Source organism: Garra rufa, unplaced genomic scaffold (assembly GCF_049309525.1).
Source record: "Garra rufa unplaced genomic scaffold, GarRuf1.0 hap1_unplaced_001, whole genome shotgun sequence".
NCBI classification, from domain to species: Eukaryota; Metazoa; Chordata; class Actinopteri; order Cypriniformes; family Cyprinidae; genus Garra; species Garra rufa.
Genome location: NW_027394276.1, coordinates 21,355,260 through 21,367,385, shown reverse-complemented (window position 1 = coordinate 21,367,385; position 12,126 = coordinate 21,355,260).

The following is a 12,126-nucleotide window of genomic DNA, read 5'->3' as shown; positions in this document are numbered from 1 at the left end:
CTACTTTTGTGAACTAGTCCACAGCTATATTTGATTATTGTGATGTTTTTATCAGCAGTTTGAACTCTCATTCTGACGGCACCCATTCACTGCAGAGGATCCGTTTGTGAGCAAGTGCTACATTTGTGAGCAAGTGCCAAATGCTACATTTCTCCAAATCTGATGAAGAACCAATATCATTTACATCTTGGATGGCCCGAGGGTAAGTAAACAATCAGCAAATTTTCATTTTTGGGTGAACTATTTTTTTTAATTCAGTTTAAAAAAAAAGTCTACAGTCGTGGCCAAAAGTTTTGAGAATTACATAAATATTGGAAATTGGAAAAGTTGCTGCTTAAGTTTTTATAATAGCAATTTGCATATACTCCAGAATGTTATGAAGAGTGATCAGATGAATTGCATAGTCCTTCTTTGCCATGAAAATTAACTTAATCCCGAAAAAAACTTTCCACTGCATTTTTAAGAAGGCTTCAGGGCGTCCAAGAAAGTCCAGCAAGCGCCAGGATGGTCTCCTAAAGAGGATTCAGCTGCGGGATCGGAGTGCCACCAGTGCAGAGCTTGCTCAGGAATGGCAGCAGGCAGGTGTGAGCGCATCTGAACGCACAGTGAGACTTTTGGAAGATGGCCTGGTGTCAAGAAGGGCAGCAAAGAAGCCACTTCTCTCCAAAAAAAAACCATCAAGGACAGATTGATCTTCTGCAAAAAGTATGGCGAATGGACTGCTGAGGACTGGGGCAAAGTCATATTCTCAGATGAAGCCTCTTTCCGATTGTTTGGGGCATCTGGAAAAAGGTTTGTCCGGAGAAGAAAAGGTGAGCGCTACCATCAGTCCTGTGTCATGTCAACAGTAAAGCATCCTGAGACCATTCATGTGTGGGGTTGCTTCTCATCCAAGGGAGTGGGCTCACTCACAATTTTGCCCAAAAACACAGCCATGAATAAAGAATGGTACCAAAACACCCTCCAACAGCAACTTCTTCCAACAATCCAACAACAGTTTGGTGAAGAACAATGCATTTTCCAGCAAGGCAAAAGTGATAACTAAGTGCCTCAGGGATCAAAACGTTGAAATCTTGGGTCCATGGCCTGGAAACTCCCCAGATCTTAAAACTTGTGGTCAATCCTCAAGAGGCGGGTGGACAAACAAAAACCCACTAATTCTGACAAACTCCAAGAAGTGATTATGAAAGAATGGGTTGCTATCAGTCAGGATTTGGCCCAGAAGTTGATTGAGAGCATGCCCAGTCCAATTGCAGAGGTCCTGAAAAAGAAGAGCCAACACTGTAAATACTGACTCTTTGCATGAATGCCATGTAATTGTCGATAAAAGCCTTTGAAACGCATGAAGTGCTTGTAATTATATTTCAGTACATCACAGAAACAACTGAAACAAAGATCTAAAACTAATATTTGTGTCATTCTCAAAACTTTTGGCCACGACTGTATTATATTTGGCAAATAATGAGTCAAAACTAAACATTACTTCCCATTCATTTTTCAAACTGGAAATTGAATGTCAAGTCAAGTTGCATTTTGGTAAACAGTCCTTTATGCAATGTGCTTTATGTAATGCAAATGTATACAGACCACAAGCTGTATGCATACTATGTAAGCAAATGTTTCTAGTGCTAAAAATGGTCTACAAAATATCCCGACTCCCAGCATTGAGCAAGCCAGTCTGTTTAGCTTTTACAGAACAGGATTCAAACACACACATACATGCACACACACACACACGCACATTTATAATAAAGAATCAAATTATAGATCTTCATAGCCATTTCCTGGCCAATTTTATTCAGTGGCACCTCTTTTCAGGCATCAGAAGTAATTTGAAGCCCCATGCATTGAAATCCTGACTCCGCCGCTCTAATATACTCTGTTCGGCAAGCTTCTCGCTTCCTGGTGAGATTTCAAATAAATTCTTCATTGGCCTGTCATTTTGCTTCTGAGCTGCTATCAGGACTGAGAAAGGGGCCATAGTGATCCTCCTTAAAATTGCTACATCGCACGGAGCACGTTTCCACCGCTTTTTTTCCGCATGGGTGCTGTGAGCCGTGAATTCTTTATGTGGGCAGGCAAAGCCCAGCAGCAATGGGCCGCCAACTTCACTGAAGAGCCACGCTTCTTTGTACATCTCAAGCGCTTTGACGTGTGCCGCTTTGGCATGTCGTTCTCCAATCTGCTTTGAGAGCCGAGCTGAACAAATCGACCGACTCATGACTCTCATATACCTTATATTCATTGAGCTGTGCTGTATTGATGTGGCGTAATTGTTGGACAAAAGCGTCTGATTGGATGCAGGGTTTTTGACATCAACAGTTAAAGGTTAATGCATCTACACTGAAAAACAATCACTAAGAAATTGCTAGTAAATGTCATAAATAATTACAAAGAAATGGCAAGTAATATTGAACTATACATTGTATTTTCTTGCAAAAAGTACTTCAGAACTTAAAAAAACATGCACTGATAAAAATGGTTTTCACATTGCTAGTAAATTTCACAAATAATTACAAAGATATGGCAAATGACACATTGATTGAAATAAACATGAAATAGTGTTTTCTTGTCAAACCTACTTCAATAAACAAATCTTGTAAAAGTTGTAAACAAAGATTAAGTGTGTGCATGGTTTTATTGTTAATTTAGTGATAACATGTAATTTGTTAATATTAGTTAACTACATTTGTGACCACCCGGACCACAAAACCAGTCATAAGGTTAAATTTGACAAAACTGAGATGTATACATCATATGAAAGCTCACTAAATAAGCTTTCTATTGATGTATGGTTTGTTAGGACAGGACAATATTTGGTCGAGATGCATCTATTTGAAAATCTGGAATCTGAGGGTGCAAAAAAATCAAAATACTGAGAAAATCACCTTTAAAGTTGTCCAAATTAAGTTCTTAGCAATGCATATTACTAATCAAAAATTACATTTTGATATATTTACAGTAGGAATTTTACAAAAAATCTTCATGGAACATGATCTTTACTTAATTTCCTAATGATTTTTGGCATAAAAGAAAAATCAATAATTTTGACCCATTCAATGTATTTTTGGCTATTGCTACAAATAAACCCCAGCGACTTAAGACTGGTTTTGTGCTCCAGGGTCACATTTGGAGTTTACAAAATTAATTACAAAACCTGCTGTAGAAACAATTTTCACTCTGAAATGGCTAAGTTTCTCAAATAATTACAATAAATACTTCAGAACTTCAAAAAAGTCATGCACTAAAAAAAATTGTTTTTCACATAGAGATTGCTAGTAATTTTCACAGTGAAGTGCATGCATGATTTTTTTGTTAATTGACAGATGTAAATGTCATTTTTGATGTACGAATGTAAACAGAAGTGATAACATGTAATTTAGTTAACTACATTTGGAGTTTACATAATTACAAAACCTCACTCTGAAATGGCTAAATTTCTCAACAACAACAAAAAACTGCAAGTAATATTGAATTAAATGTAGTATTTTCTTGCAAAAAGTACTTTAGAATTTGAAAAATCATGCACTGAAAATTTTTTTACAGTACATGCATAATTTTGTTAATTTACAAATGTAAATGTAAGAAACAGCAAGCAATATTGAATTATATGTAGTATTTTGTAGCACTTTAAAACTTTAAAAAATCATGCAATCATGCAACCACAAAAATGTGGTTTTCACTCAGAAATTGCTAGTACATTTCACAAAAAAATACAAAGATATGGCAAATGACACACTGAAATAAACATGTTTTCTTGTAAAACCTACTCCAGTAATCTTTGTTTTTACAGTGCATGCATGATTTAGTTATTAAATTAGTTATAAAAGCTGCTGTAGAAACAATTTTCACTCTGAAATGGCTATAAATCACAAATAACTACAAAGAAACAGCAATTAATATTGAATTATATGTAGTATTTTCTTGCAAAAAGTACTTTAAAACTTTAAAAAAATCATGCAGTGAAAAAAAGAGAGTTTTCGCTCAGAAATTGCTAGTCGGTTACACCAAAAATTACAAAAAATGGCAAATAACATTGAATTAAACATGAAAGAGTGTTTTAAAAACTTAAAAAATTATAATAAAAATGACAAAAAACAATGAAATTACTAAATGTAAAATGTTAATAAATATAATACATATATATAGTAATATAATAAAAAACTAATAAACATTAAAAACCAAACAATTACTAAAATTTTAAAATTAAAACAAAAAATAAAAAATAATTTAGTACAATTATTTACTAAAATGAAAACTAAAAATATAAAAAAATATCTTTAAAAAAGGCTAATAAAAATTATAATGCAAAGAAATGACCAAAACTGTAACTAAAATAACATTTAAAACAGAAAAAATAAAAATGATTAATTCAAAATAAAAAACAAACAAAATTATTAAAAATTTCAAATTAAAATGAAAACAAAAAAATACTAATTTGAATTAGAAATGAATAAAATTGTGACTAAAATAACATTTAAAACAGAAAAATAAAAATGATTAATTCAAAGTTAAAGAAAAGAAACAAAAAATACTAAAAATTTCAAATTAAAATGAAAACAAAAAATACCAATTTAAAATAACAACTAAAAATCAATAATTTGAATAATTCAAAATATGCAACAAAAAAACTATAAAAATAAAAGATATAAAATAATATAAAAGAATAAAACGGATAAAATAGTCTTTCTACTTTAAAAGTTCACATTCAGTTTAATTTATCAAATGCTGTTTCTGTGAAATTCACTAGCAATTTAATTTAATGTTAACTTTTATTGACAACTCATATATATGTATATGTATACATTTTTTATTTATTTATACAGTGTATGCATTTATAATGTAAACCTTATTTCTGCTCTGCAAATGCAAACACAAAATTGGTTTGTTATTGTTATTGCATAGCTCCTAATTCACAACTCCTGCACCATTAATATGTCAAAAGGACTTCATTTCCAGATGCGTTTCTGTCGGTGTGACGCAGGCCAAACGCGGCGGTTCACCTCCTAAAGCGAGGAAGCGCCAGCGGGTCATTTCTCAGCCAGAAGCCACCGGCGGTCCGGAGATCCTGTGTGCCGGAGCAGATGCAGACTCTTACCGCGGGAACGGGAAATGAAGAATATGAAGGAAATCTGCCTGGCACGACTGCATCTATCTCGCCGGTTCATCAGCGGCATTGTGTGAGAGAGCGAGAGCGAGAGCGAGCGGAGCGCTGGTTTGTTTTCATGCCCTGTAATTTGGACCCTTGAGAATTCTTTTCAAAATCCTTGTTCCTAATGCTTGAATTGGGCTCTGAAGCAGCCAATCAGGATGCGCCTCAGAATAATGCCAGCAATCTTGTGTCTGTCAATTCTGACATCCAGCAAATGTGCCTATTTTCTTCTTGAGCAGGATTGAGCCCATTTCCTTCCATCTTGCGCCAGGTCAATTAAATCCGGCACGGGCCTCCGTTTGTGCTCAAATCATCTGCTATACGTGACCACTTTGCCATACAAATGGGTTTGCTCTGGATTCAGAATTTAGATGTGTTCCTTTCCTTTCTTGTTTATTATTGTCACTGCATAGGTGACATCTACCAGTGCATAGGAAATATCTTTATTTTAGAATCTTTATTTGTGATCAAGGTTATTATAGTTTTCAAACAATGAATAAATAAATGTTTTTGGTACTTGAAATGAAATAAAACTGAAAGTAAATTTAATTAAAGCTATAGGCAAATAATGAAAAAATTCTAATTAAAAAAATTAAATAAAAATAAACATAACATAAACATAAAAACACTACTTTTCATACTTTTTAATGAAATTGCAAAAACTTTAAATTAAAAAATATAGAAAAAAAACTAATAAAAATGACTGGCACAATGAATTTTTTTTTTTTTTTTTTTTTTTTACTGAAATTAAATTGAAAAGAGAAAATATACAAATTGATAAATTGATGACCTAAAAAAGTCTAATTAAAATGATAAATGCACACAGAAATTACTAAAAGAATAAAAAATAAGAACATTTTTAAAAATGAATGAACATCAAAAATCATACTAAAATTTACACAATAAACACAATAAAATTAAGAAAATATAAAAATGACTAATTCAAAATATTTAAAAAAATAAAATGCACAAAAAATTATGAAAATTAAATTAAAAACAAAATATAAAGATTAGTAACTCAAAATAAAAAATTAACATTAAAAACACTATGAAATTACTAAAATGTAATTGACACAATAAAATTAAGAAAATATAAAAATGACTGATTCAAAATAAAAAAAAACTAATAAAATTGACAAATGCACAAAAATGACTAAAATAGTAACTAAACTTTAGTTGAAAACAGAAAATATAACTATTTCAAAATGTAAAAACAAACACAAAAAATTGCACGAAAATTAAATTGAAAACAGAAAATATAACAATTAGTAGTTCCAAATAATAATTAAAAAAAAGAATATAAATGTCAATTAAATCTGGTCATACAAATGGGTTTTGGTTTTTGAAAATTAATAAAAGCTATATAGGCATATTAAAAAATAATAATAAAACTGACAAAGACAATATAAAAACGATTAATTCAAAATAAATAAAAAAAACAATAAACATTAAAAAAACACTACGAAATTACTAAAATGTTAACATTTAAATAAAAATAAAGATGCTACTAATTCTAATAAAAAATTACAGACACAATGAAATTACAAAACATTTAACTAAAATTAAATTGAAAACAGAAAATATAAAAATGAATAATAAAAAAAACAAATAAAAATGACAAACGCTCAAATTACTAAAATTTTAACTAAAATAAAATTGAAAACAGAAATGATTAATTCAAGGTAAGAAAAGCTAATAAACATAAAACCCTACGAAATTACTAAAACTTTAAAATGAAAATAAAACCCAAAAAGTACTAATTCAAAATAAAATTATTCAAACATGACAAACGCACAAATAACTAAAATTGTGTAACTAAAAATAAATTGAAAAAACTTTTTTCAAAATAAAAAAATTAAATAACAGAAAATAACTGTTAAGTTTAAAAATATTTTGTAGTTTGAAAATATGACTATTTCAAAATAAAAAAACTAATAAAATGACAAACAATAAAATTACTAACATTTTAGATCAAATTAAATTGCAAACACAAACTATAAAAATGACAGATTCCAAATAAAAAACTAATAAAAATATGAAATGCACAACAATTTACTAAAGTTTTAACTTAAATTAAATTGTAAACAGAAAATATAACTACTTCAAAATAAAAAAAAATGAAAATGACAATCAATAAAATTACAAAAAATGTAGCAAAAATTTTAATTGTAATAAGAAAATTGACTATTTCAAAATGATAAATAAAATAAACAATAAAAATGAGAAACACAAAAATGACTATAATTGAACTTAAATTTTATTTGAAAACAGAAAATATAAAAATAAAAACAAATAAAAATTAGAAATACACATAAATTGACTAAAATGTTCAAATTAAACAGAAAACATAAAATATCAAAAATTACTAATTCAAAACAAAGAATAAAAATAATCAAATTAAATTGAAAACAGTAAACATAAATGACTGATTCAAAATAAAATCTAATAAAAATCACTAATAAAACAATTTATAGAAATTACAAAAGAACAAAGAAATAACTAAAATTAAGTTGAAAACAGAAAATATAAAAATCAGATTCCAAATAAAAAACTAATAAAAATAAGAAACACACAAAAATGTGCTAAAATGTTAACTAAAATTAAATTGAAAGCAGAAAATATATAAATCATTCATTCAAAATAAAAATGTTGAAATTAAATTGTAAATTGTATGACTATTTGAAAATAAAAAATTAAAATGACAGACAATGAAATTAAAAAAGTAGATTAATAAAATTATAAAATTTAAATGAAAACAGAAAATATGACTTTGAATTTCAGCTAAAATTAAATTGAAATAAGAAAATGTGTTACACACAAAATTGTACTAAAAGGTTAACTAAAATTAAATTGAAAACAGAAAATTTTAAAATTTCAAATAAAAAACAAATAAAAATAACAAAAATGTACTAAAATGTTAACTAAAATTAAATATGTAAATGAAATGAAAATGACAAACAAAATTACAAAAATTTAGCTAAAATTTAAATTGAAATAAAAAAAAATTAAAATTACTCTTTCAAAATAAAAAAATAAAAATGAGAATCACACAAAAATTACTACAATTGAACTAAAATGAAACGGAAAACAAAATATAAAAATGACTGATTCCAAATTAATAAAACTAATAAAAATGAGAAAAAAAATACAAAAATGTTAGCTAAACTTAAACAGATATTCAAAATAAAGAATAAAAATGCTACAATTAAATTAAAAACATAAAATATAAAAATAAACATAAAATAAAAAAAACTAATAAAAATTAGAAATACACATAAATTGACTAAAATGTTAAAATTAAACAGAAAACAAAATATCAAAAATTACTAATTCAAAACAAAGAATAAAAATAATCAAATTAAATTGAAAACAGTAAACATAAAAATGACTGATTCAAAATAAAATCTAATAAAAATCACTAATAAAACAATTTATAGAAATTACAAAAGAACAAAGAAATAACTAAAATTAAGTTGAAAACAGAAAATATAAAAATCACAGATTCCAAATAAAAAACTAATAAAAATAAGAAACACACAAAATTGTACTAAAAGGTTAACTAAAATTAAATTGAAAACAGAAAATTTCAAAATTTCAAATAAAAAAAAAAACAAATAAAAATAACAAAAATGTACTAAAATGTTAACTAAAATTAAATATGTAAATGAAATGAAAATGACAAACAAAATTACAAAAATGTAGCTAAAATTTAAATTGAAATAAATATTAAAATTACTCTTTCAAAATAAAAAAATAAAAATGAGAATCACACAAAAATTACTACAATTGAACTAAAATGAAAACAAAATATAAAAATGACTGATTCCAAATGAATAAAACTAATAAAAATGAGAAAAAAATACAAAAATGTTAGCTAAACTTAAACAGAAATTCAAAATAAAGAATAAAAATGATAAAATTAAATTAAAAACATAAAATATAAAAATAAACATAAAATAAAAAAACTAATAAAAATGAGAAATACACAAAAACCTACTGAAATGTTAGTTAAAATTTAATAGAAAACACAAAATATAAAAAAAAATATTAATTCAAAATAAAGAATAAAAATGATCAAATTAAATTGAAAACAGAAAATATAAATAATAATAAAACATAAATTTAAATAATACAAATTCATCATTGAGTTGAGTTGTTTCACGTATATTGTGTTCTAAATCAGTCAGGAGGCTTTCTTAGAGTTGCCTATGTAGGGAGCTCCTTCTCCTTCTAGTTTTTAGAACACATCCGAATTTCTTCTTTAGCAGCTTTGATATTTACAGTGGGTACGGAAAGTATTCAGACCCCCTTAAATGTTTCACTCTTTGTTATATTGCAGCCATTTGCTGAAATCATTTAAGTTCATTTTTTTCCTCATTAATGTACACACAGCACCCCATATTGACAGAAAAACACATAATTGTTGACAGATTTATTAAAAAAGAAAAAGTGAAATATCACATGGTCCAAAGTATTCAGACCCTTTGCTCAGTATTTAGTAGAAGCAACCCTTTGATCTAATACAGCCATGAGTCTTTTTGGGAAAGATGCAACTTTTTCACACCTGGATTTGGGGATCCTCCGGCATTCCTCCTTGCAGATCCTCTGTAGTTCTGTCAGGTTGGATGGTAAACGTTGGTGGACAGCCATTTTTAGGTCTCTCCAGAGATGCTCAATTGGGTTTAAGTCAGGGCTCTGACTGGGCCATTCAAGAACAGTCACGGAGTTGTTGTGAAGCCACTCCTTCCTTCTTTTAGCTGTGTGCTTAGGGTCATTGTCTTGTTGGAAGGTAAACCTTCGGCCCAGTCTGAGGTCCTGAGCACTCTGGAGAAGGTTTTCGTCCAGGATTGTAACCAGTCGTCCTGTCCCTGCAGCTGAAAAACACCCCCACAGCATGATGCTGCACCACCATGCTTCACTGTTGGGACTGTATTGGACAGGTGATGAGCAGTGCCTGGTTTTCTCCACACATACCATTTAGAATTAAGGCCAAAAAGTTCTATCTTGGTCTCATCAGACCAGAGAATCTTATTTCTCACCATCTTGGAGTCCTTCAGGTGTTTTTTAGCAAACTTCATGCAGGCTTTCATGTGTCTTACACTGAGGAGAGGTTTCCGTCGGGCCACTCTGCCATAAAGCCCCGAATGGTGGAGGGCTGCAGTGATGGTTGACTTTCGACAACTTTCTCCCATCTCCCGACTGCATCTCTGGAGCTCAGCCACAGTGATCTTTGGGTTCTTCTTTACCTCTCTCACCAAGGCTCTTCTCCCCCGATAGCTCAGTTTGGCCGGACGGCCAGCTCTAGGAAGGGTTCTGGTCGTCCCAAACGTCTTCCATTTGAGGATTGTGGAGGCCACTGTGCTCTTAGGAACCTTAAGTGCAGTAGAATTTTTTGTAACCTTGGCCAGATCTGTGCCTTGCCACAATTCTGTCTCTGAGCTCTTCAGGCAGTTCCTTTGACCTCATGATTCTCATTTGCTCTGACATGCACTGTGAGCTGTAAGGTCTTATATAGACAGGTGTGTGGCTTTCCTAATCAAGTCCCATCAGTATAATCAAACACAGCTGGACTCAAATGAAGGTGTAGAACCATCTCAAGGATGATCAGAAGAGCTAAATATATGAGTGTCACAGCAAAGGGTCTGAATACTTAGGACCATGTGATATTTCAGTTTTTCTTTTTAAATAAATCTGCAAAAATGTCAACAATTCTGTGTTTTTCTGTCAATATGGGGTGATGTGTGTACATTAAGTAAGGGATAATGTACAGGCAGCCGGTAGTTATCGCAGAAATAAGTCCCGACAGTGTGATCAGGACCCGACGCGAAGCAGAGGGACTACACTGAAGGGGCTTATTTCGCAATAACTACAGGCTGCCTGTACATTATCCCGCTTATTACACGGCTACTTGCCACATAAGGAAAAAAACTGGACATGAATATGAATTTGAAACCTTTTATTGGCATATTTGTTTTAAATTAACATTTTTATCCTTCCGCGAAACGATATAGTACCACGTGACTAACATTCAAACTATGTACGTTAGTAAGACAATTTAAATAGATTAATGTCGAAATTTTCCATTGTTAATTGTGGTTGTCCAGTGTTTGTCACAAGATGGCGCCAAACGGTAATCTTTGTTGGCACGGAGGGATTTTAAACATACAAGTAGTTCCGGCTATGCGTTATTACTTTGGAGCGGTGATTATTTGAAAAGAACGAACCTGCAAATGTCTCAACTGACCAATCAGAATCAAGCATTCCAAAGAGCCGTGTAATAATGAGGAAAAAAAAAATGAACTTAAATGATTTCAGCAAATAGCTGCATTATAACAAAGAGTGAAACATTTAAGGGGGTCTGAATACTTTCCGTGCGTGCCCACTGTAAATAGTGCTGTTCTAATATCAGTGTTTGAGGAATAGCAGCAGGCATAAAAACTCAAGACTGGCCTGTAAAGAGAAACGTCAGGTTGACTTAATGTTGGCCTGATATTTATTGGATTTCGCTGTTTACCACGTTGAATGTTAAAAAAGCCAAAGCAGCTCATTTATATTCGGAGCGTATGTCGTGCTGAATGATAAAGAGGGCTGTTTTCTTTTTCCTCCGCCATGCAAAAATTATTAAACGGGAAAATATAGTATTTGTCTCAGTGTTTGATTTGTTGTGTTTTTTTTTTTTTTCTCCCGAGTTTCCAGAGAGCCGAAGGCTTGTCTTTCATTAATATTCACTAACGCGGCTCCTTTGATGCATATTTAGAGTCATATTCATCCTCTGTCTGTGTGCTTTCTGATTATTAATCCATATTTAATCATTTCGTCTCATTCCGCTTAGCCAGATTTGGATGGGTGCTTTCTGACTGATGTCTGAAAGCCTGTACTTTCCAATATGTTGTGTGAATCTCCACAGATAACGGTTTGATTTCCATATCCTCTTTCTGCTCTTCTCTCTCTCAGATGTGTCAGGAACAGTGAAG